At 40.0% G+C, this 26,572-nt stretch overlaps 1 long non-coding RNA gene across 2 annotated transcripts in view; it reads left to right on the plus strand.

Moving 5' to 3' along the window:
- The window catches only part of LOC127536592 (uncharacterized), a 94,961-nt gene that overhangs the window by 12,370 nt on the left and 56,019 nt on the right, over positions 1–26,572 (plus strand). For both annotated transcript variants that reach the window (XR_007945652.1, XR_007945653.1), the window contains exon 2: positions 3,788–3,942. This is a non-coding gene — a long non-coding RNA (uncharacterized LOC127536592). The remainder of the gene's footprint in view (positions 1–3,787; positions 3,943–26,572) is intronic.

The raw sequence follows: 26,572 nt of genomic DNA on the forward strand, positions 1-26,572 counted from the left end.
AGGTTATGGCATTTATATGATTTATTCACTGCAAGAAAATTTGGCCATAATAAATTTGGCTTTCTGCTTTAGTTTACCTCCCAAAACTTTGTGGTCACATTAAGGAAAATGTCACTTTGTAAGACACCGTTATGCACCAAAATGGCTTGATTAGGGTCAGAAATGTGACCCTTTCTCTACATTTTGCAACAGCCAAGGCATTGAATAAGTCATAAAGCAGAGATACATTGCATATAAATGCATTTGTGATATGTAACAAAAGACATGGTTCAGCAAACAATATGATTCCCTCATGATGTATTTGAGAATGCAGTTTAATTGTATAGGAGCATAATTTTGTGCAAGCTGGGTTGCTGGTTTTACTTGTTGATTTATGTATTGTGCATCAACTTGAGATCATCTCTTTATCTGTATTTATTTTTATTCCTACATATATATTTGTTTTTTTGTGTGTGTCTTATGGTGTTCTGTTTTATATTAAAATTGGTACTTATGCACCTTGATAAACATCCTAAAGTGGCTAAATTGAAATCAAGTCATTTATCTGTGGGTCTAGCTATATTAAAAATAGATTGTTAAAAATGATCAAAAATATTACATTTTTGATTGCAATGAAATATTTTGTCGAGATAAATTTTCCAGCTATAACGCCCTGCCCTGTGTTTGCACTCAGATAGTAAGGTCTTCGTGCAATGCAAATAAAAACAGCCTTTCTGCCCGTGGTGACATGCAACACATCCTAAATCACGGGTCAGGGCAGGATTTCACAGTGGTGAAACTGTTGAAACACAGCTCCGCTCAGCTGTCAGTGGATTTGTGGAGTCTACATCGCTTTGATGTGGCCCACAGCGGTGTTGACATAAGGAAATAGCACAAAGAGCGGCACAGACTCAAACAAACACATGCAGACATCCACACAGCTGTGGGTACACAAGTGATATGAAGCTGTCTATGGCCATACATAAATATGCAGAGAGACAGAGAGTGAGTGAAACAGAAAGGCTGGGTGCAGGAGGACTGAAGGAACTGAGGGGAGGAGGAGAGATTTGGAGGGACACTGCCTGTGGGGATGTGTTTTTCTGTTTGCAGTGCAGTCAAACAGTTGTTCCATGGAAGTTTAGTTTTATTTTTTTTTATATTATTCCACCAGTTGTTATCAGGCTTGTCCTGGGGCACCACATTGAGCTGGTTAACTACCTAATATAGGGCACAGCATATGCACTGACAGCACAATGCTTTTACTGCAACAATGAATATGCTAACAGCTTCCTTTCTGGAAACAACAATAAAACACTTGTTCAACTGAAAAAAAAGGCGCTTCTTCAGGATGTGAATGGCCCGGGCTGTGCGTGGTAATCTGCCCTTTGCCAGAAAAGGCCATTTCTCAACAGCTTCCCCGCACAAAATGTCCATAGCTTGTGCTCCTCCTGACCCTACTGTACCAACAAGCGCATTAATATCAATTTGCGTCACTTCATTACACTCTGCCATTATTTAACATCACAAATTCTTTGTGTCCTTTTGCTATGAGCCTAAGATTAAAGCTCTAATGACCACTCCCTGGTCTCATTAGAAAGCCTGCCCAGATACACTTTTCATCCAAGCCTGTCACACAGTCAGACTCGCCTGTCAGCCAAATGAAGACAGAGGGACCCTCAGAAAGCCTTTGTTGTTTTGTTTTAGTGTTTGGGTTGTTCTCTTGCTTCGGTTTTCTCCATCATAGACCTCGTTCCACCTCTCACAAAACTGCATTTGTGCACGTTGATGCATGTGGATGTGAATTTCTGTTAGATAATCAGGTGCACAAGAAGCAATATTGATGCAAATAATTGGTGGCTTGACCTTTAAGCAGTTATATCCTCCTGTCCAGGATGTGGCATATGAGATAAGGGAAGCAGGTCTGTTATAATAGGAGGATGGCCACGGTAATGAAATCACTGTATGATCTGTCCCCAGCGCTGATGAGAACTGACAAAATGTCAACAGTGCGAGTCACATTAAACATGTGGACGCTGCAGTTTTTTTGTTGCTAAAATAGCTGTCCCTTTTCTTAGCTTTTGACGGCTCCATATTAAAGCGTCCAATCAGATCGCTCGGCGGCGCTAAGCGGCACATACTCAAAAACAAACATCCCTCAGAGGCGTCAGCTGTACCGGTTTTCCCGGATAATGATCAGAGTTTTTAAGCTGATGACTGCAAGTGCTGGGAGTTACTCCGTCCAACTGTATTGTGTACACAAAAGGAATGTGTGTGTATTTATGGCATCTCCTCTGACACGCTTTTTAATAATTCAGTGATTGCCATATGTAAATTGTTCCACGGAACCCACTCCTCTCAACAGGAGGAGCAATTTGAAAGATGAAGCTGCTACAGGCATTTTAAGATGAACAACAATTTCAGCGCAAGAACAATATGCAGAGGTGTTAAAATATTCAGCATAGCCCGCAAACAGGCTTTGCCTCTCCTTGGGTTATAGTGTACTGAAATATGCAGCTGATATTGGCAAACAAGCCGCTTCATGATACTAACTCTAAGTATTCGGATGTAATGTCTTAATACTGTCCAGTAAGAACCAGTTTGCAGTGATGTACCTTTTATAGAACATTTATAGGTGGAGACAAGGGGACATGGGGCTTATTGTATATCACATCTCCACAAACTTCCACAAACGGGAGGGTGTTTTAGTTCTCTATTTTGCTTTGCTGGGTTTTGTAATGAATCACAATTCAGAGACCTCTGCCTTGAATCAATACAAAGCGCCACGCCAGCACTATCTGTGCCTTATTACAATATGGTTAGAGTCATTGGAAATGAGTTCCCAGCAAGCGTCCCACTAGTTCTTTAAAAATGCATAGGATTAAGAGGGAATGGTGTGCCGCAGTATCAATCAAGCTCAACCAAGTGAGTAAAAGGACAGAGGGGATAGGAAAATTGACGCTTGACAGTTTCCACAGACGGTGCCTTCTGAATTCTTGCACTTTCTTTCTTCCGCTGTTGACCTGCTGCAGCTCTGTATGGGCTGTTGCTGGTTTGGTGGTAATGGTCAGTGGGTGGCAAGGTCATTATTTAATGCTGTTAGAAAAGAATTTTCAGCCTCAGTTTAACCAAGTGTGGGTTGAAATGCAGTGCAGTACTTGTAGAGATGGAAATGAATGCTTTTCTCTATTGAAGACATTGAGACATTACGGCAAGAGGATTTAAATTCACATAAATTTGTGGTTTTGGGGTTTCTATCATGGCTTTTTGTTTTTTCATGCTGTCAGTACACTTGGCCAGCGACTGAGACAGCACAGCTACTCGTGATGAAAGCCAAACCCCTGGTGGATTCATGTCAGTGATGTGAAAACGCTTAAATGTGCTTCCAGTGTTATCTGCAGTACCAGCTGACACCTAACACATAAAACATGGTCATGTATCCCTTCAGGATCAAGCTTTGTGTCTGTAAAAAAGAAAAAAAAAAAGAAATCAAAATGTCTATACTAATCTATACCACCTGGTTGTCAGAGGCTGCAAACACTGGGACATTTTCAATGAATTTAGACCCTTCCACAGGAAAGCAACAGCTGAAAATATTCATTTAAGTTGGGTTATTTCTAGAGTGTCCCCAACAGGTTTGCACATAATGCCTAAACAGCATGATGATGACTGAAAAAGATGTGAAAAGGTAGAGTGAGAGGGAACTGAAATGGTACTCAGAAGTTGGTTTGTTTGGTGGCGAACCCTTTCAGTTAATTTCCATTCACAGTGTGCCTCCGGAGTTATACAGTCATGTTTTTATGTCTTCCAGTATAAAGAAGAGCCAAAGCCATCAAGCTTGAGGCTCAGCGGATCAGAACACGGTGGATCCTCCTGAAAAAAGGGAACTCCAGGAGTGAATTTCAGCAACCCTTCAGAGTATCTTTCCAGCTGCGACACTCCGCCGACATCGCTGAATGTGCTCAGGTAGGATCTGAGAGAATGACCCTTTGTGCAAGTTGGGTGGCAGAACAGGAGACATTGCACATGTTATCCAAGTTGCAAAATGCTACTGAACTAGGGAGGACACGAGCAGTGATGTGTGAGTTCACACTTCAGAAGATCGAGCTCAAAGTTCTATTCACATGGATTAAAATGATCATGTTCTTTAGTGAATTTATAGTCCTAAATGATACTTTGCTGTCCCACTTCAATGAAAGGAAACTAAAAGCAAAGTCAAGACTACCATTGTTCAATTTCAGTAGTTGTGTGTTCAGTCTATAGCTGATTGGAAGTCTAAATTCGGTGCTAAAGTTTACTGGACGCATCCATCAAACTATTCATCTTCTGTTGATCTGGGGTCAGGTTGTGGTGGCAGCAGGTTAAGTAGGTCTTTCCAGATGTTTGTCTCCCTGGCAGTGCTTTCCGGTGCTTACTGAGGGAGCCTAAAATAGCGAAGCCACTTAAATATTGGCAGAGAAATCTCCAGCAAAGAATGCTATTTTGACAGAAAAGACTGACAGAGTGGCTGTACAGAAGCAGCAGAGAGAAAGACCAGCAAATACCAACAGCTGGTCCAGGGCTGTAAAGACAGGTAGTCACAAACCTGCGCTGTATTCCAAATTGCATATTGTTTCCTTTTCCTTTTAGTATGTACTACTGCTGCTCTTACAATCTATGTACTTTTGCATGCATGCAATTGAAACATACAGTAAAGCAGCGTATAACTGCACCTCAATCTTTGACTGTCTTGCTCAAATATCTGTTGCAGTTTGCAGTGTAAAATCACATCTGTGCACTCTCTGTGGTTTAAGTTTGCTACTTCATGAGACACCAAGATGAAATTGATGCCTCTTTTGCTGTGCTTCATTCTGGATTGCTAGTCAGACTGGACAGAGAAACATGCTGGTTTACTGCAAGTAGATCTAGTTGGACATTCCAGTATTTGACATACTACTTATCAGGACATGCTAAATCGTTTTCTGACATGTCATATGTTTGTATAGGTATTTAAGCACATTCGAGGTGTTGAGGCTTCCCCAAACAAGCAGGCCAAAATCATACGAATTAAGAATTTCGCTTAAAGCCCCTTTGTGCCCATAAAGACAGCCTCACAGAGCAGCTGGCATGGCTGTCCGCTCTTAGGCTACATCTACAGTGATATTTTAAAATGGTCTTTTTTTTAACAAATATGATCTCTGCTCGGACAAGTGTTTTAGCAGCATTTCAGAAATACTATCCGTCTGTACGCTGGATGTGCAAGTGCTTGTATAAACATGAAGCAAAGTGTAGACTTGAACTGCACATGGCTGTTGGACAACAAGGCCAACAACGCCTGTAGTTTGTTCTCCATGGTGAATTAACCCACAGGTAGTCAAGGCTGATGTCTATGTTCTTTCAGAAAAGGGTGAGGTTATAGGACGGATCAGGGAAGGACACATTTGAACTGATAAGGAAGCAAAAGTAGGTGTCTTTATATCCACTAGTTCCACTCTGTTTCTGTATCAAGAATAAAATACAATGCCAGGGTTTTGAAACTCAAACAAGATCAGTAACATTTCCAAAAAAATGTCTGTTTTAGAGATCTGATGATGCTGGAGTAGTTGTTATCATTTGATTTGTTATATTTTTTGATACAGATCATGAATTTATATCAATATCTGCTACATGTATTTTAATAGGCTCACATTTTCATGAAATACAAATGTTTGACTGAATCTTTGACAGTGTACCACCCACCACCTTTGTTTTTATTTACTTTCCGGGCTTAAGGTCAGGAAAATATATCTCCCTTCCTCGTTTATTCAGCTGGGATTCCCTCTGTGAATATTCCTGACATTTTCCAAAAGGTTAGAGCAGCGAAGCCCTAAGCAGGCATTAAAGACCTTCTGTCCAGTGGTGTCCATCTGCCTTGCAAAAGAGATGCGGAAGTCTGGAAAAAGTCACCTCACAGTGAAGAAATCAGTTTTATTTACGCCGTCTCTTCAGCTCTGAAAACCACAGAGTCTAAGCAGGATCGAACATGGATTTTGACAAGCAGAGCAACACGGTTAATGTCACAATTCAATATAATGATGAATAATGAGTAGGTAGAAGGACTGCAATTTGGCTCAAGCAGAACCATCCTGAAATGACCACCTGGATGCAGGATTTCTTAAAAAATAGAATAAGAACTTCTGATCACATTTCTCAGCATGATGTTAAATCACTTACTAATGGCATGCAGATGTTACAAAAATAATCCCCTTTTACCAATTTCTGTGATATTTATGATACATACTGTATATCTGTTGCTTTTTATGGTCTGGATTTTCAACCGTGATGGCAGTGTTGTGTGTAATTGCATGCAACACCTGCAGTCACAGTACTGACCATAAAATGATCTACTAAGATTGAGTGAGCTCGTATTTTTCCCCCTCTTTTCCGATAATATCATGCTTTCACTCCACAGAGCTGCAGGTATATGTTCATTCACCTTTGGCTGTGTAGAAGGTGCTTGTAGCCGAGCACATGGATAGTAGTGGCCGAAAGAAGAGAGAGAGCATTTCTGGTTTTGTGTTCAAGGTTTGCTTTTCACTTATTTCCAGGAGTTATTCCACCTTTTTGGTGAAGCAGACGTGTGCATCTGCAGTACAGTTTTTTCAGTTTTTTACGAGTTGTAGTTGATGCATCACGGTTAAAGTATTTCTTTGCATCACTAAACAAAAGTTCTATAATAACCTTTTAACATACTGTAATTCAAGTGACCTTTTCGCCAAAGGACTGCATTGGACATGGGATTAACAAATAAATTGAAGGTCTTTTGATTTACCTTAAGAATTAAGAACAAATTAAGCAGAATTCATTCTGCACCTCTTCATACCTCCGTTTTCATCCTTTATGAATTAAAAACCGGATGGAATATTTTAGCCAATCATGAATCTTTTCAGCCTGAACATTTGAGGTTGTTTAAGTACCAGCGAAGTCTGTGGTGTGAACAGGAGTAAAAATGTTTTACTCTGGAAAGTTTGACTCAAATCCCTGGTGAAGCCATAAGTAGAAGGGAATTTTAAACTTTGTGTTTGTGCGTTTCAGACACCTGCACATTTAGTGGGAGGAGCTTAGAGCAGACAGACGAGAGCAAAAGCTGCATGAGAAAGGCTGTATTTTCACATTCTGTCTGTTTTTTTTATTTTCTTTTTCCAGATTTCCATCTGCTGTATGTTTGAAGCTTCAACATCTACACTTATTGAAATAAATTACAAATAGGCTTATAATCAGGAGAAATAGTGTGAAAAAACAGACTGCGACAGACTGAAACACACGGTCTTTTTGCACAACTGCATTACTGCACTGTTGAACTGCCAGATGTTTAGATGTTTATATATTTTTTTATAGTCTTATTTGTATATAGTCTTATTTGTAACTTACATGCTCTCATGTTCTCTGCCTTTCATGCTGCTGGTATTGTGAATTTCTCTTTGGAGATTAATAAAGTATCTATCTATCTATCTATCTATCTATCTATCTATCTATCTATCTATCTATCTATCTATCTATCTATCTATCTATCTATCTATCTATCTATCTATCTATCTATCTATCTATCTATCTATCTATCTATCTAATAAACCGAAGAGCAGATTTGATCACAACTTCACAAGATGGTTCTTTGGTATGGCGATAGTAAATACTGAATCTCAAAATAAAGCAGAATCAAAGATGGATTCTGCCAAAGATAGCACCGCAGATGGAATAACATGCAGGTCAGGCGGAAATTGCAACACTGATGAAACTTTAAATTTTCAAAGACGGGTCTAATGTATAGCATAGTTGTATTTCTGACTACGTATTTATATATATGCATTCGATTTCGACTCCATTATAAACTTTGATTTTCTGTTTAGAAAAGCTATCGAACCTTCAGAGGCAAGTTCCGCACTATAATAAGCAAATTCACACGCTGGATTCCACAGTTGAATAGACAAACCGAGATGCTTTGATAGGTCTGACATGATGAAAGATTTAATCTTGCTTCAAACTGAAGGGAAAAGTTTGGAACAGAGATGAGCAAAAGCCAAAATTGCAGTAATATAATACCTTATAATACATTTCTGTCACCTCTTAACAGCACAACTCTGCAAAATTAGTATTTCAGGCTCCATCACTATTTCTGCTGGCAGCCTACATTTATTTCAGCCCTTAAGTGCATGCGGTAATTCCTGCCTGCATGTAAAAAAAGAAAAAAAAAGGCAGAAATAGCTGTACTGAAACACAGTTCACCCTCACAAAGTAGGTTTCATTGTGTAATGTAAAGTTTGACACCTGTGTGGGATTCAGTTCTCTGTACCCCAGTGGAACTATTGTTTCAAATCACTTTTATTCGTTGGCTTCAGGTATGTATGAGCGCGGCACGAATCTCAAAATTTCACTTTCAATCACTAGAAATCCATTTGGTGACTGTTGTGCAGCCAAACAGCCTATTTATAGCTCCCGTTGCACTGGCCTCTAGTGGTGGGATCAGAGAACTCCTCGCTGCTTTAGTGTCGCTCACAGACTTGCTGGAGACGACTTGCAGCGTGAGAGTGTGTGTGACTGCGTAAGAAGCATGAAAAACCGCTCGCAGGTACAGGCAAGCCATGGTTCCTAATGCAGTGATCAAAGTTAAAAACTAGTGAATTATTTGGCAATATCTCTGCGGCTCATGCACAGAGACAGCAGAGGAAGATTGGAGGTTTTTAGGTCAGGAGCTGACGAATCCTGACAGTAAAAACACATACAGATGTCGAACTTGTGACAAGTGAGCATGAGCATCTTCAAAACCTCAATACATAGGTGCAATCTGATCTTTATTTGTGCTTTTGTGCAAGAGATGATGTAGTTACCTGTTTTTGTGGTGTTTTTTTGTTACTGAAGCCAGTCTCTATTGCTGTGGTTTGAATTTGGATCCAAATCCCTTTTTTAAAAAAAATTCTAGAGTTGAACCAAAGTGCTGCAGGCAATTAAACGCAGTGACTAAAAGACAAATGGGAATAAAAGAAGAATAAAAAGTTACAACAGAATAAAAGATGAAGTCATGGTGTCAAGCTCTACTTGAACTGACTGTCAATGAGAAAAGGCAGCGACTTGAAAGATTCTGAAGTCTGAGCAGCTCTTACATGGAAAGGTAAACTGTTCCTGAGATTAGGAGCCACTGCGAGGCCTCAGTTGCATCTATTTTTGTGCCTGGATGTCAGAACATCCAAGAGCATCTTGTTCATTGACCTCGGTCTTCTAAACAGTGTATGGAGATGCAAGAATTCTGAAAAATGAGTTGGAACCAAACCATTTCGAACCTTAAAAACAAATCCCCCCAAAAATGCAAAAAACTATCTTGAAACAGACAGGAACCCATGGAGGGAAGACAGTACCGGAATTATGTGATGTTGCTTTCTTTTCAGAAGTCAAGCAGCTGTATTTAATGCCAGCTACAGATTCTGAAGAGATGACTACTCAACACCCACATACAAAGAATTACAATAGTCTAAGTGAGTGGTAACAAAGGCCTGAATAACCTTTTCTTTGAGAGAATTCTTCACCTTGACTACAAGTGTTTATTGAAAAACATCAATTTTTACCACTGAGCAGATCTGCCTGTCAAACTTGAAGAAGCTGTCAAAGATCACTCATTGTGTTTTTTAAACAAAAGATCGATTGTATGAAGTCAAAAGACCAAAAGTGCTGTCAGGGTGCAGTCGACAAATATGACAAAATCAGTTTTATTTGCATTAAGAATGGGAAAAAAATCTTAATTTCATCCATATCCTTGTAGCTGTATACCGAGCTCTGCATTGATCCTGTATTTTTTTTATTACTACAGGCAGATAGATTTGTATATAGTCAGCAAAACAATGAAATCTAATGAATAAGTAACTGTGGACGGCCAGGTTTAGCACATAAACAAGTGAGGTCATTTGTCCTCTTTGTGCCTACAGGGAAATGTGTGCAGGGGTGTCTGACTGCAGAGCTCTGGTTCTCTATTCCTCGGTAAACTCACTTTAATACCTGGCGCCTTCAGTGCCAGACAGAATGGAAAAACAGTGCTACAGGGGGAATTATGAGTCATTTTCTTACTCTCATCTGGCAAGATTTTATTTTCTCTGATAGGGATTCGACAACACATCAGAAGGGCTGCGGATTCAGACAACAAACCCCGCTGACCTCCACATCCACAACAACAGCAACAAGAAAAATTAGGAGCACAACCGCATGTAGAATAAATGTGGTTGCTTTTTGTACATTTCTACAAAGCAACTGTTTAACCCCCATCATCCCACAGAGTAGAGACTTTGACTAATTGTCATTAAAATGACAAAACTTGCTTGCTTGCAATAGATAACATTATTTGACAAAAAAAGAAAAGCCTTATCTGCAATGCTGACTTCATGAGCCTCAAGGCAGCTGGAGTTCATGAACTCAAACGCAGGGTGAAATGCAAAAATATCACTGCTCTTAAAATGACAATCATTCTCTGAGATGTCACGTCATTTGAAGCTCTTTAAATCTCTGACAGTGCACAGGTTTAGGTTGGAAAATAACAAACTTGAGTGATTTATTCTGTCAAAAAGAATCTCAAACCAGAGTGTTTAACTTCCTTACTGATCAGTCGGCCTTCATCAGCTGGGTTTCCATACATGCTCCATATACCCATTGGTTTACATGCATCTTTGTAATTATATGTGACACATGAATGTCTGCAGGGTCTGATTGCTACCTTTAGATAGAGAGGATTTCATGTGAATGTGTGGTCTAGCGTGCGTTTTAGATTGAGTAAAGAGCATGAATGAATAGCTATGAGCAAAGTATAATTGAGTGCTAAAGACTGTGGACCATCTGTATCACTCTGGCACATACAAAGCTTTAATGCTAGTACGTTGCTGAACTTGACCTCTGTTGGTTATAGTGCGATTGGGCTTTTAATTCAGCCCACAGCTGTGCAGCCCACTAGCAGCCAGGCCGAGAGTAGCAGGAACAAATGATGGACCGCATAATGGAGCCTCATCTTCCTGCCACTTAGACAGCACCTGCTTTTACACTCCACCGTGAGGGAGAATTTGTTCTTTGTTAAGAAACGCGCCGAATGAGACGTACTTGTAAGGTTGCATGTACATGTGCGATCAGAGATGGGGCCTGTATAGAAAGCAAAAGATTATTTTCATTTAACAATTCTCTTTTTCAGATTAGTCTTCATGTACAACAATAAACTGCTCCCAGTGCTCCTGCCACATTTGGAATGCTTCCATTCTATAAGCACCATGTGTGATTTGGTCTGGTTCTTCTCCAGTGTGTCAAAACAGTGAACTCTTACTTGAATTTCATGTTAGAGAACAGGAAGAAGTTGCAGGGAATTAAATCTGGTGAGCGGAGTGACCGTGTGCCTTTCAACATGCTGTTAGCGGATGTGGGTTAGCATGATGACAAGCACCACAGTTCAGGTTGTTTGCACCAAATGTTCTCCCTCAGACACCTCAGAGTAGAGCATGGTGTTGACAGCGGGGGACTAATTCATGCTGCACAAACCCTTGAATATCAAAGAAAATGACAAGCTTGTTCTTGGTCTTCCTCCTGACCTAACACCTTCAATCACAGACCACAGCTCCTCCATTGAAGACTTCTGTTTGGTCTCTGGGTTTTAGCCAACTTTTGTTACCAGTTATAATCCTTGATATGAAGGCTGGGTTGGTTTGACTCAGAGTTTGCTGTTTGCTCTCTGTGCAACTTTGCTGTCAATGGTGAAATTGCAAATGGACTTCCAGGGAGCATTCTAAATGTGGCAGGAGCACTGGGAGCAGTGTGTCACCGGGATAGTGGCCAAGCTAAAATAATATTTTCATAGGCACGGTCTTGGAATTTCTTAATTCAACAATGTGCATTGTATCAATATTTATCTTATATTCTTTTATTATTCCCATGTTGACATTCAAAGGCTAATTAATTTGGTTAGTGGAAACAGACAGAGCTATGTTTGCAGTGTACTGGTTATACTTTTGTATTATCATTCCTCATTAAAATAATCGTGCCATTACCCCGGTTTCTTGTCGATAATCTTAGGAGCTTCAGTGTAAAAGCAAATGGACTTTAGGTTCTTGCAGACATTTCAGCTCTCATCCAGAGGCCTCTTCAGTTCTAATTGACTGATGGGGAGTTTCAGGTTTATGAAGTCAGCCCCAAATCATGTGCACACAAGGGCTAATGGCCCATTAACGGAACAACACTCAAATGCCTTGAGGTGTGAAGGGCTGTGTAACCAGCAATCATAACAACAACAATTGTGAAGCTGCTCTATTCAAGAAAATCTCAAGATGTCAAAAGTGTACTATAAGTGCTTGATAATTGATGTCATAGACTCGATCCTCTGTGTAGAGATGGCTGTTCCAGTTTAACAAGATGGCTTCCTTCACTCCTCCCTCAAGCCACCTGTATTCTCTGACCAGAATATCGACATCGCTATCCTTACATAAGAGTCCTTTATCCTGCAGATGCAGATGGACTACTGAGTCTGAGGAGCTGGTTCTTCTAGACTTGTGGCACTGTTGTTTAGTCTCTCCTATATGGAGGTCTGGTGAGCCTCCCGCTACACTGGACAGCTTTGTCTAGCTTGTTTTATATTGGTTCATTTTATCTCTATGTATTTATCCGGCACCCTCTTCATTCCCATCTCACCCCTACCATGGAAGGCAGATGGCAACCTAAAAGGAACCTGGAAATGAAGGATTTTTTACTGGTGCTCCTCTGATTACCAGGACTAGGGTGACTGACAGTCTACACAGACATTCTTGTAGATGGTTAGATGAGAAGACACATACTCCTCTTTAAATAACTGGTCATCTATAATGATAAGTAATAATTACAACTATATCTTTAAAATTTCCTTTGGTGAAAATCCTGTTTATTATCTTGTTAACTTTTCCATATTTTGGTTTTTATATGTGAGATGGCTTATTATTAGCAAAATGAGGAGGTACAATCTGCTGTTGGGTAATACAGAGCATTTTTACAGTTTTTAACCCAAAGTCTTAGGTGAGCTGGTGTGCTTGAGTTGCAGTGAATGGGGAGAGAAAATCCTGCACTTAATAGATTTACATATTCTGGAGAATGCAGCAATGAAAAATTACATAAGGTTTTTTTATGGCATGAAAAAATCCTCTAAATAAGCAACTCTGGTACACAGAGATAAGTCTTGAGGGCTTTATTCAACTAGAAGGGCATTCATATAAAAAGCTGAGATGGTGACATACTGCTTGCGCATTGAAAGACACCAGAATAAGAAAACCTGCAGCCTACAACACACAGGAAAAAGTCAAGACTTGTCTGTTTGCATCTTGTATTCATAGTACATCAGATGAATGACTCTTCAGTAGTGAGAGAGAATGACAGCTGATGGACAGATGCAATGTAGTACTTAATGTGTATATTGCCCAGACTTGGCACGTTCACTGTGTATTTTTATTTTTCCCTGCCAGATGACTGAATTGGCAGAGGTGACGATGCCAACACTATATTCATAAAACGATCCATTTCTCACCTTCCCTTCGATACCACATTACTACATTTGCACAGCATATTTGTCTTGCAAGATTGTTGACACCACTGAGGCAATCAAACTGCCAGGTACTTGATATCAGTAATTATTACAACCTGAATGTCAACAAAGATAATTCACAATGTTTTGGGTGAACAAACAGTGTGATCAGTGGATTTTAAAGAAAACAGCTTGGAATTACGGAGTGCAAACAGAAACAACTAGAGGACATATCGTAGGTCATGCATCCATAATCTCCTTTTGTTTTTTGTGCTGCCACCTCCTCTCACCTAAAACCCACAAATTAGCTGATAAATGCAGAGACATTGTGAACTGCAGATTCTGGCAGAATGACAGCATTAGGGGAAGTCGCTATCTGTAAGTTCAATAAAGCATTGACAAGAGGCTTTCCATGAGTTATCTAGGGAGAGGCAGCAGAGCACAACAGGGGACATCAAGGATGACAATGTTCGTCCCAGGTTTTCATTAAGATCTCTACAGAAAAGCTCCACTTTGCATGGAATATAAGCTGCCTCCCTCTCGTCCTATCATGTAGTGAAGCGTGCACCTCCCACTGCTTTTAGATTAACTTTGTATTCCCTCTTTCACTGTTAAAGCAAGGCTTTCATATCATCCCACCTGGCATGTCGTTAACTCCTTCGGCTGATAAATGCAATTCAGAGCCTTCAGTCTTCCTAATTCAGCAATGCTGCACAAGCTACGCCAAGTGAATAAATTAGATTCAGTATCACAAAGTAGCACAGGAGAGAAGAAACTTGAGAGCAGAGGTTTGTGAAATAGACTTCGATCAGTGCTTATCTAGACTTGGATCCCTTCATTCTGTTTCTGTATTTCTGAAAGATTTGGCTTTCACAGAGATTTTCGTTATTTTCGTCTCTTTGTTTTTTAAATGGCTGTTGTGACAGGTAGGCTCTCTAGGAGACCTCTCGATGATACAAAGCTACTGTTTTATCCCCATGACTCATGCTGCATATTGGTGCTCGTCTCTTACTCGGGAGGAAGGAAGCCGTTCTTTTTAAATACGGATACGACTCCGCTCGGAATATGAGCGGGACGGGAATGAGTCATCACGTAATGTAAATGTAGGCAAATTAACAAGACCAAAAAAGAAACATTTTATCTTATGGAATCAAAGCTATAGGGTGCAATTGCTTTAAATAAGATGTCATGTTCAATGTCCAACAATGCCAATCTCAGAGCTGAATAGGTGAATCATCTCGTGATGCTGAAAAGGAATCCAAAGATGTGAGTGCTGAAACGCGTTTGCCATTTGTCCATCTCATCGGGCCTTAGTGGCTGCCTCATTTCTGATCTGTAGGACAGCATGGTGATGGAGGATCCATCTACAGTATGCTATTCCCTACTAAATGTCATTGTCAATTAAAAGCGTGCCACCGAACATTACGACTCCGTCTTCTAATTTCATCCTTTTGCCTTTTCATCATTTTAAGGCTGATGATGATTAGTAGCACTTAACTATTAGGTTCAAACTATTAGGAGGGTTTTACATTAAAACCTCCTGCTTACTGTGGTGATGGAGGGATGGCTCCTTATGCTCTGTCATTTGTTTCAACTGGGTGAAGTCCTCTGTCACTGATAATTAGACCTCTGAGAGCCGTCTAAAGACCTGCAAAGAGGGGTGATTGAACAGATTGCCAGGACCCCTCAAAGTGTTTGTGTAACACTAGAGGGACAAAAAAGAGAGGAAAGCAGACAGACAGACTGGCAGACAAGAAAAATGGAAAACGGGGAAGCCATTATCCAATGAGTATCTCCATTTTTTTCCTGCCAACCTTCTGTCCTTATTCCACTCTGGTGAATATCCCACTGATAAAACAATTTGACTGAGAGACAAAACACTGGTTTCAAAGGCATTACTTACGCTTGGCAGTAACATATTTTCCACTGTTCCGCTGCATATTTCATATAGACAAAGTCTTTAATTATGTACTCAAACAGATCACATAAAGCATTCACATAACACCACACAAAGCTGAACTGATAGCACTGGAGCTATACTCACCATACATACAACAATAGAGAAAATCTCTAGAAAGGAGGTTATGTGAGAAATTGTATATAAACCCCTGTTGTCTCAGGATGATTGCTCTGGTCGATGGAAGCCTATCAGTCTTGCAGAGCTGTGCATTTAGGCCCATTTCCTCCTAATGACAGCAGCTAGAGGCTCTTCCATGCGACACAGTGTGTGATGCGAGACTCCCGTTGTATTTGCGGACAGGTCTGATTTGTCTCAGAAAAGGGCATCAGAAATGGCTGGGCCAGTGATACATTCAGACTCATTTTCCCTGCTGGGTTTTCTTTCTCTTGAGAGCTGGATGTATGGCAAATATCAGGTCACCATTATCACTAAACCCACAGCTGCTTTGCCTATAGATGCCTATTGAATATACTACTTGAAGGTCTTTGTTTTCTAAAACTTGGCAAATTATTGTACAGAACATAAATATGAAATATTTTATTAAAGTCTGTCTCTTTGCTTTAACACAGGGGACCAAGTATTTGTTGTTCTAACACAGCTCTACAACAGATTGGATGCCATTAAACAACCAAGTGTGTACGATATTAGTAATTCAATTATGCATTTGAATGGCAAAGCTCACCTCTCTGCATGCAAATGTTCCACCAAAACATTTCCCCTGTCATTATTTTATGTGAACATGTTCGCTGTAGATCTGCTCAGTGACTTGGTGGTTTGCACTTTTGCCTTGCAGCCAAAAGATCCCTGGTTTGCGTCCCAGCTTTCCTGGGATCTGCATGGAGTTTGCATGTTCTCGCTGTGCATGTGTGGGTACTCCGGCTTCCTCCCACACTACAAAAAACAATTGGTAGCTCTAAATTGTTTGTAGGTGTGAATATGAGTGTGATTGTTTGTCACTATATGTAGCCCCGTGATAGACTGACAACCTGTCTTCGCCATAAGCCAGCTGGGATAGGCTCCAGCGCCCTACAACCCTAATGAGGATTAAATGGTGTATAGATAATGGGTGGGTGGATGTTTGCTGCATCCTGTTCTCAGCCCCACCCAGAATGATTGTGATTGATTTGCAAAAATACAAATACACCCAAGCTTTTTTTTTCCTTTTCTTTTGGCAAAATGATAATGAGGTGCAGCCAGACTATTCTACACAGTGCTGTGTCAGCACTAAAGAATGGCCTTTCTATGTGAAATAAGTGCATTGGTTACACTGATGATCACTGTCCTTTAGTGCCATACCCGACCCTGTTCTAACCAGAGCAATAGAACTGAGAGTTTGAACTCTTTCTCTAAGTTAGAAATGATGACCGTGTCCATGCTGCATTTCTATTTTTTTCAGTGTAGATTTGAATATTAATGCCCCAATTAAGTTTTTTTTTTGCTCCCAATCTGATCTGAATCATTTAATATTTATTTTCTGGTGATGCTTAGTCCCAATCTAATACTATTTTAATGAATAATACACACTTCAGGTTTATTGAAGTTGCTGAAATCATACAATGCAAATGCTTCAAAAGTGAACAGCTATGTCATGCATTAAGAAACCTTGATATAAAACTCTGGTAGGACACTGTCTGAATATCCTGTTAAGACAGTACGGTGAAGCATGGTTTCTCATGCTCCAAAAGACAATGAAAACCTGTATTTTGTACATGCATGTCAGAAAATGTTTTGTTTATTAGCTGTGGGGGGCTGCACAATAAACAGTGGTCAGCACTGTTCTCTTGCAGCTAGAAGATGCCTGGTTTGCATCCTGGCCTGGGCCTGGGGTCTTTCTGCATTGAGTGTGCATGTTCTCCCTGTGCATGCGTGAATTTTCTCCTGTACTCCAGTTTCCTCCCACAGTCCAAAAACATGTTGAGGTTAATTGGTGATTCTCTAATGTCTGTATGTGTGAAGGTGAGTGTGCTTGTGTGTCTCTATGTGTAGCTCTGTGATAGACTTGTCCAGGGTGTCCCCTGCCTTCACCCTAAGTCAGCTGGGATAGGCTCCAGCACCCCTGTGACCCTAATGAGGATTAAGCGGTGTATAAATAACGGATGGATGGATGGATGGATTAGCCGTGGTACCTTGTTACACCACTCAACAGAGCCTCTTACTGTTGAACACTGTGACCTGAAGAGGCAGTCAACACACAGTTCTGTGTTGGCAAACAGAAAGCATTGTTTGGCTAGCAACGGGCCGCATAGAGAGGTCATGCATTCCAGACAAACTGGAATCACTTGAGAGGCATCATAAACAATGCTGTGCAGTAATATCATCTCAGGAGAAATGTCCATGATAGTCCGCTTGTGTCTAATAATTTATTTTTGAACGATACTGCTGCTGCTTATTGATTCAGAAAACCATTCAGATTTTGCATCTCTGGTGTTCTTCAACAAACAGTGCTCTTCCTTTTACAATACCTGCTTGACAGTAGACGAAGAAATCTACAAAGTCAGTCTTAGGTTTGTGCGGATATCGATCAGTTATAAAAATGTCTTGATCTGCTCAAATCCCAATGAGCTCCAACTGCAGCGAGGAAGCATTTTACGATCTCGACAGAAATGTTTCTCAGAAAAAAAAAGAGTCTCCCTCCAAAGCTGTCACACATCAACCTATATAGCAGCTACATATAGGGAAATGAAAGGAAGACCTTCACTGTGTAAAACCAGTGTGACGCCAGTAGTTTGTGATCTTCATCACAACAGCACTTCACAACAGGCTGCTGTGGGAGCACAATGGGAAATGATGGAAAAGTAATTTTCATCTTCTGTCCCTTCTACCAGGAGTGCCACTGCAGCTCTGAGTGCCCCCTGGCACATTGATTCAAAGATGAAGGGGAGCCTCAGCAGCAGCGTGATCCTAAACGCGATGACACAGGACTCTGTGGCTGATTCTTTGGACAGGTGCATGCTGGGTGATTTATGTGCGAGTCCTCTTGCAGGTCCCCAGGAGCAAATATTGACTGTTTATTTCTCCAAGCTCAAGGCAACAGGGAGGCAGCAATTTCTTTTTTTTCTTTTTTTTTGGGACCTTAGATAAATTGAACCCCGCAAGATGCAAACGCACCTGACAAGGAGCAATTTTTTTAACCTACCCATCCCCCATCTCAGAAAACTGAGGGGAAAAAGGCAACTTAATAGCGAACATTATTGATTTGTCATTCCTCTTCCCAGACATCTATACACAACAGGGACATTTCAATTACACAGAGGCTTGTGGATTGCTTCTTCATTCAGCTCCTCACCAGAACAGACCACCTGCTGCAGAACAGTGATGGACACCCACTAATTTTTCTGCATATCATAGCACACATACGGATTCATGATCCTCCACAGGTTTGTGCATGAAATCAACAAACAAAACCACAAAGGACATTGCAGAAATACAGCTTCAGAAAAAGTGCACCGGCCGTCCAAACACAGTCATTTTTAAGTAAATTAATTAACAAATACTTCTGCATGACAGCAAGTCTGATCCAAGGACACAATGAAGGTTAAGTTAAGAAGCCATTTTTTTTACCATCAATGCCGTGATATCAGACAGACACAGAACTGAGTATAATTGAAAACATAACCTTGAAATGCCCTTTAAGGATACAAATATATCATACGCCTGAGAATCTAACATGCTGAACACACCATGTTCAATCCGGAGGGCCCTGTTTTTCCCTCTTTAATTTGCCCTTTACTGGGAAATGGACTGCACAGGTTTTCCTTAGCAAAGTCCGCTCCTGGGGGAAATTGTGTTTAGCGTTATCGGTGGGAGATACACGGGCTCAGTCAGCCAGAACAAACAATTATTGTACAGAGGGCAGAGCCTGGGTGTCCCGATGAAACAGCCCCACGTGCTTATATTACTGAATCCAAAAAGTAATAAAATAAGGATTATACATTATTAAATAATGGGGATGAGAGAAGCTGCTCCTTATTCAATAGTATATATTAATATTTCACCTCCTTCGTTTTTCTTTCTCATCCTTGTCTGTGCCTCTTGTCCTTCAACATCTATTACATTTTTCCGATATATAGACACTCGGCGAGGAAGAAACTGTAACTAAAGAGAAACCAAATAACGGAACACAGTGTATTTCTCCTCGAGTGCTCCCTCCATGCTGCACTGCTGGTGAAAAAGTGAAACTGTGGATGGCACTGACAAAGAAAACCCAAAAACACCTTGTTTATCCAGTTGTCTGATAGTCTGTTTTGATTCAGTAAATGGATACATTTTGTTATTTTGGTACACACCTTCCCTGTAAATCAATTTACCTACTCAGGAACAAGAGGTTTTTCACAAGCATAATTGAAGAAAATGTGTCAAATTACACTTGGCAGTTTTCTCTTTTATCTGCAATACTGTTTTCTTTAGAACAAGGCGTCGTGTTTTGTTTTCTATGCATATATTGTGTTTGGTTAACACTCTTCTTGCTAACCAGCAGACAAGCAAGAGACTGAATTATGCTCTGGATCCATTAATATTTGTCCAGCAGACTAAGAAAATGTGCTGAAACTCTGCTTTGACTGCGCTGTTTGCGTTGTTTCATAATTAACCAGGAGGGCTCATTAGAAAGCAGGGAGTCATCGAGTAACTGTCACAGGCCTTTACTCAAGGCCAAACTAAAGTAAAACTTCATATGAGCCTTGATGTATTAGCAGCAAAACACTGAAAAGGAATCTTTGAAAAGGATTGCATCAAAGGCTACTTTCTGTTTTCAACAAACCTTTGAAAGCTTTTAGGTAAAGTGAAATAATGATTTAGCAATTACACAAGGACCAAATGTAAAGAGAACATTTTGTTCCTGCATTGGAAATCGATAACTTTTAGTATTAGCTATTCATAAGTTGGTGCCAGGGTATCGTTTCATTTCACTTTTATTTCACATGTTACACTATGAGTTGAAGTATGGATGTCTGTCCAGTGATGGCGTTGGATGTTTAGGGTCCTGTGGTTTGCAGAGTGCGTCTTCTGTGGATCTGATTTGGATTCTGGGTCACAACTCGGCTCTTGGTCGTGTTCCTCGAGTCATTTCCAAGCCCTTTTTGTGATATAGCAGGATGTATTGTACATTGCACAAGGCTGCTTCTGTCTGGCAGTCCTTTCGCCATGGGTGTTTGGAACAATGTATATTTTGGTGACACGTATCAAAGTAATACTCACACGAAAGCTAAAACCCTAAGTGCACTGTAATATCTCTGCCTTCATCTTAATATTGAGGCTGATCGGTGTATATACTCCTAATTACCTCCGCCAAGGAGGTTATGCGATCGGGTCCGTTTATTTATTTGTCTGTCTGTGTGCGTGTCTGTGGACAGGATTTCTCGGAAACTACTTGTCGGATCTTCATGAAATTTTCACCAGAGGTGGATCTTGGTCAGGGAAGACTCCTTTCAAATTTTGTGTTGATCCGGATAAGGATCTGGATTCTGGTTGCAAAAAAAGATCTTGCTTTACCATCCACATCTTCCCTTGGCGGAGGTCAGAAATCTCAGATTGCTCTTGTTTACATAAAAAATTTAGCTAGTTTTTATTGTCAACTTGTATCTTGTTCATCATATCTCATTCAGTCTTGCATCTCACAGCTTAGAAATATTGCCACACTTGGCTAATTAAGAATTTGTTAAAAGGTTTTGGCAACCAATGCTTTCTGTAAGGCATCCAAACCTGGTGTATAGACACATGATGGATGCAAGCTGTAATTCTAATCAGATATCACACCTGAAGACATCATTACAGTGTATTATATAGCGTTTATTAAAGGTGACATACTTTTTCAAAGAACATCAGTTGTAATAAGACTGAAGAAAGACATATATCTAAATATATAATGAGTACAATGACTTGATAATGCAGTGCGATTGATACATTCTTTGACAGTAGATGCTTTGGGTCCTGTGGGTTGCAGGGTGGCGCCTCCTTCGATCAGATGCTCGATCAGCTTGGAATCTGGGGAATTTGGAGGCCGGAATAACGCCTTGAGCTTTTGCTTGTGTTTGTCAAGTAGCTTCTGAGCGGTTTTTGTGTTGTAGCATTGTCCTGCTGGGTGAAGCTGCTGCTCTCGTGGAGTGCTGTTGCCATAAGCGGTGTGCTTGGTCTGCAACAAAGTTTAGGTGCGTGGATGTCAAAGTAGCATCCATATGAATGCCAGGACACAAAATTTCCCAGCAGAACTTCGCATTGTAATAAAATGATTAATGGTATTCACTTTACCTGCTGGTGGTTTTAATGTTGTGGCTGATTTGTGTATATCTCTGCTTATTTTCAGCAGCAGAATTGTTTAGCACCCTTTACCAAAAGATATTAAATGTCCTGCTTTTTCAGGGCGATTTTATTATTATTCCTTCTGTTTTATTTTGTCTTTGTAGAGCACTTTGTAACTGTGGTCTTAAGTGCTCTATAAATAAATTCTTCCTCACCAGTTACTTCCGATTTTCTATTTAGCTTCAAATTCATGCCAAAAAAAGAGAGAAAAGCTTTTTGTCTGTTTTCCAGGAAGAGACGTATTTGAAGGAGGAGGATGCTGACTTAACAGATACACACAGCCAGCCACCGTGGAGAGATCACTCACAGAAATACACAACAGTGACAGATACCGTCTGGCCCACAGAGAACACACTGTGCACAGACACATCCTACAGAGTGTTTACCTGCTTTTTGTCTTCGTCGCTCAGTACATCTCATCCTGTCAACTTATATAGCTTGTGAGGAGGCTGCGTCACGAACCTGCTTGGCTACTGATAATATATCCATCGGTAGAGGTATATTTTCAAAATCCATGCAGAGACACATGGAGAGTGTTCGGCTGAAGGCAGGGTACTGCTTGGCATTTGTTGTTTCTGCTGGTTAATCTTTTGTCCTTAATTGAGTCTGAGCGGTTTCACTCTGAAAACCTGAAAAGAACGGCATTAGCCACTGACTCACTGATGATTAAAAAAAAAAACCACAAATAGAATGCTAATCAATATCAGGGTTTCCCTTCGATTTTGAAAAGATGTCATCTCAGCACTCATTTTCTCAACAAAAAAGAAGATTTTTTTATAATAGAACTGTCCTATTATGTGGGATTAATTTGTAGGTGAGCAACAATTCTTAAAAATATATGCAATTTAAAATGTAAAATACACACTGCTAATAGCTTGTATGCTAAAAAGCTAACACTGGAACACACAATTCGAGATTCAAGATTTCTGTATTTGTCATTCCTCTCTGCATCTGTGTACACAAAACAAAGAAATATTGTTCACAAAAGAGACAACAATCAAGAGTAGGTTGAAAAAAGTAATATCAATAATAAATGGATGTCTCTAAAAGACGAGTAACCTAAAAACATGCAAAGACAATGGTGGAGCAGGAGCCTGAGCACAAGTGCTGAAGTTGTTAAAGATGTTAAAGTGCTGTTAAAGTTCAGTTAGTAGCACAGTGAATAAAAGTGCAGTTTCATTAGAGATGACCTGAAATCTTTGCCGTATACTCAAGTGCATGAACAGAGAAGGAAGACCTTTATTTACTAGGTCATTTCAGTTGTTTGGGTAACATGACCTTCTTGCACATTTAGTAAGCAATCCTCTCGATTTTTTGCTCTGCTTCATTTCGGCAAATTCAACTATTTTCCCATGCAGTTGAACTGCAAAGATTAATTGGCTCACAGTGAAATATATAGGTGAAATATTTGATTGAGTTTACCAGTAAAGGCAATTTAACACAATTTGATACAAGTCAAAAGTGTCAGGAACCAAACACCCGTAAAACACCAACCAGAATCCTCCGTACTTTCTGTTTGAGAGAAAGCGAAAAGCCTCACATTGTTTTGCAAATTGAAATGAATCTCTAACCTTGACAAAATTCTCTGCGGTGTATTGTGTTGTCTAAATCCCGCAAGTGCTAGCATAATTCATTACAAGGACAGGTGTTGGCTGAGGGTAATGCTACAAAAAACCCTCAAACATGCCGATCAGGTGAGGTCCCGCATTCATGGTCAAACCCTCACGCTTTTGTGCAAACCAGGAGATTGTCCCCGAGTGGCTTTCTGTGAATCAAGGAGAGCAGCAGTAGATAAGCCTAATGACTCCCACACTTCAAAGCAGCCGCACTCATTAAAATATTAAATTACACCACATCATTAATTAAAAATGTTGAGAAATTGCATGGGCAGAGTTTTCGGCAGCAGATGTTAAAGATGACAGCAAATGCATGGCCACAGACAGAGAAACACAAAGAGAGAGAGACAGAGAGAGAGAGTAGGAAAAACATAAACTCGATAAACACTAATTAGCTACTCTAATTGAAGTGCACTCTTAAAGTAATTACTAGGCAGAGGAAGCGGTATTTGCATTCATAAATAATCTTGACAGCACAGGGAGCCGGTGCGGGAAGAGGGTCCCTCTTCTCTCCTTTGGGTCTGGAGAAGGTGGGTTTCCCGCCCCATAAATCTGTCAATCACCAACATTATCAGTTGGAGTTTACTGCTAATGGCTCTGTACAGCAGTTGATTTGTACGCATTAAATCAGTGACTGGCTGCCCTGAAAAACAAATGCTGTGGCTATAAAAATATCTGCAGTACACAAGCAGATGCTGCAACACCCCCCAGCGACCACATACATACATATATAGGTCGATTGTCCCCGCGCTCCCTTGCATCTCTTGAATTAGCTCCACTACTGACAAATATATACTGTAGCACATTTATATTTCACCTCTGTTTGGTTGGATTCATGCACAATATTGCTTTAGGAAAAGGTCAGCATTTGGTTTAAACAGAGGACTTTTATTGTCATGGTAACAGTTGGGTTATTCATCTTAAATCAACACATTTCTTCTTCACCATCTCTGATTTGCCTGATGTTCTTAGAGTATAAAATATGGATATTTGTAAAGATATCTGTAGAATTTTAGCCTGAGATATGAAATATTTAAAAAATTCCTATCAACCTACTTTCAGCAGGAAACACTGAAATATTTGATTAATATCTTTGTCTGTAGATGGTTTGTTTCGCAATTGCAAAATGCTACTACATGTGGTTCAGAACATGCCACTGTTTAAATTCTCCATTATATAGGTTTTTCTTAAAGTCTGCTCAAGGATGGGACTTTTCATGATGGCTAAAATTTCAGTCAGAGACTACTGGATCGTCTTGTCCAATATTACAGATTCTGAATCAATGACATGAGGGACAAAAATGAACATTTAAGGTTGTTGTCCTAGATAGTTTCTGAGATATAGCCATCAATCATAGCTTCAAATCTTAGTGTACGGGAAAAAAACACTAGTTTGCTTGAAGTGGGTTGACTGGCACTCGAAAAGTATTTGATATATCAATCTAAAATTTCAGATTTGAAATATTTATAGTTTACGATAAAAAGCAAATCAGAAATGGTGAAGCTGGAGGCCCCTGATGTTTTGAGATGGAACAACCCAATAATAAACACATTTAGGGCCCAGTCTCAGTTATTCGAAGGTGGATCTAAAACATCATCTAAAAAATATCTTGTATATCCCCAGGGAATAACAGTGTCCTCCAATAATTAAAGACAGTGTTGATAGTTTGACACCCACACTTATGTTCCTTAGCTGTGCTTCCAGGTAATTAAGTGAATTTGAAGGAAACTTTCCAAAACTTGCAGAAAAATCCTTTCATTAGGTTATGTGGAGTGAATAAACAGGACTGGGCTGACTCTAATAAACACAGTAGAAGAAGCCAGAAAAAAAACTAAACAGCTGTTTGCAAAGAAACCACAAAGAAGAAGAGGAAGAAGCAAACAAAATTTTGGCTGTCTTTTGGATTAAAAACAGAGAGAAGTCTTCAGGAACTGTTTTCAATCAAGCAAGCTGTAATTATTCTTTCAGGTCATCTGGTATCGGTCATGTTTGATGCTGTCTGAATCCAAACACGATAAAAAATAGCAGGAACTGCTGATTACTAATGTAGGTTAAACGTTTGCTACATCAGAACTTATGTTTAAAATGAAGCGCATTCACTCTTTTTCCATAAAGGTCAATGACCTCCTCAGGTGCCTTAACCTCAAGAATGCAGTTTCCATTAAGGTTTTCTAATGTGATTCTTCAATAATATATGATGGAAAAAAGTGATGGTCATAGTAATTATGACAGAACCAGAAGAAGAAGTTAGGTGACCATGAAGTCAATGAAAAGAGGAGGTTGGGGTGGATGGATGGGACGGCCATTGTTGAAATAAAATCAATAGTGAAAGTTTCTGTTTACTGAGAATTCCATAGACCTATTTCTTTTTAACAATGCCAGTGAGTATCTTCTCCTCTAACCTTCACACTTGTTCCCAGACTATTGGCACTTTTATTTATAATGGTATATGTAAAAATGTTCTTCATGTGACTCTCTTATGGATTGCATTCAGTGTTCAGGGACAGTGAGTTTTGTCATCGTTCAGGTTGGAGGACTTATTGTATGGAATACGTATTGTACAGTAACACAAAGCCTTCGGCACAAAGATCACACGCTCCTCTAACTTGAAATTGCTATATGCTTCTTTCCAGCTTTGTCCTTTTGTTTGTGTCTTATTTCTTTTTAATAAAATAAAGCTCTGTAGCCATGGATCAGTGGTCCAGCAGGAAGGGAAACTGTGTTCGATGCATGTTTCTGTCTTGTTCTAATGAGCTCATTCATTTACACAATATAATGACATAATAAAAGCCCCAAAGAGGGAAAAGTTTTTTTTCCCCTTTTTTTACAGTTGTCTACTTCAGATTTATTGCCTTTAATAGCAACTATACAAGGGTTGCATAGTTTTACACGCACAAGCAAAAGCAGTTACAAGACAAGCATAGAGAAGAGGGTAAAACGTTCCTGCCTCTACGACGGCACACAGCGACAACATCCTCCCACCACAGATAGAAACACACCTAAACACTGCTGTAAACATGATTTCACATATGCAATGTCCAGTCTGGATAGAAATTCTTACTGTTAAATAAGGAGAGAGCAAAAAGCCAGAGATGACACATCAATCAAATGGCAGCTCAGAGCCTTCTCTCATAACTTCCTGTCAGTTAGTCGACCCACCAAGACCCCGTGGAGCTCAAAGTGCTCCGACTGTAAGAGGATATT

The sequence above is a fragment of the Acanthochromis polyacanthus genome, chromosome 12 (assembly GCF_021347895.1).
Source record: "Acanthochromis polyacanthus isolate Apoly-LR-REF ecotype Palm Island chromosome 12, KAUST_Apoly_ChrSc, whole genome shotgun sequence".
Taxonomy (NCBI): domain Eukaryota; kingdom Metazoa; phylum Chordata; class Actinopteri; family Pomacentridae; genus Acanthochromis; species Acanthochromis polyacanthus.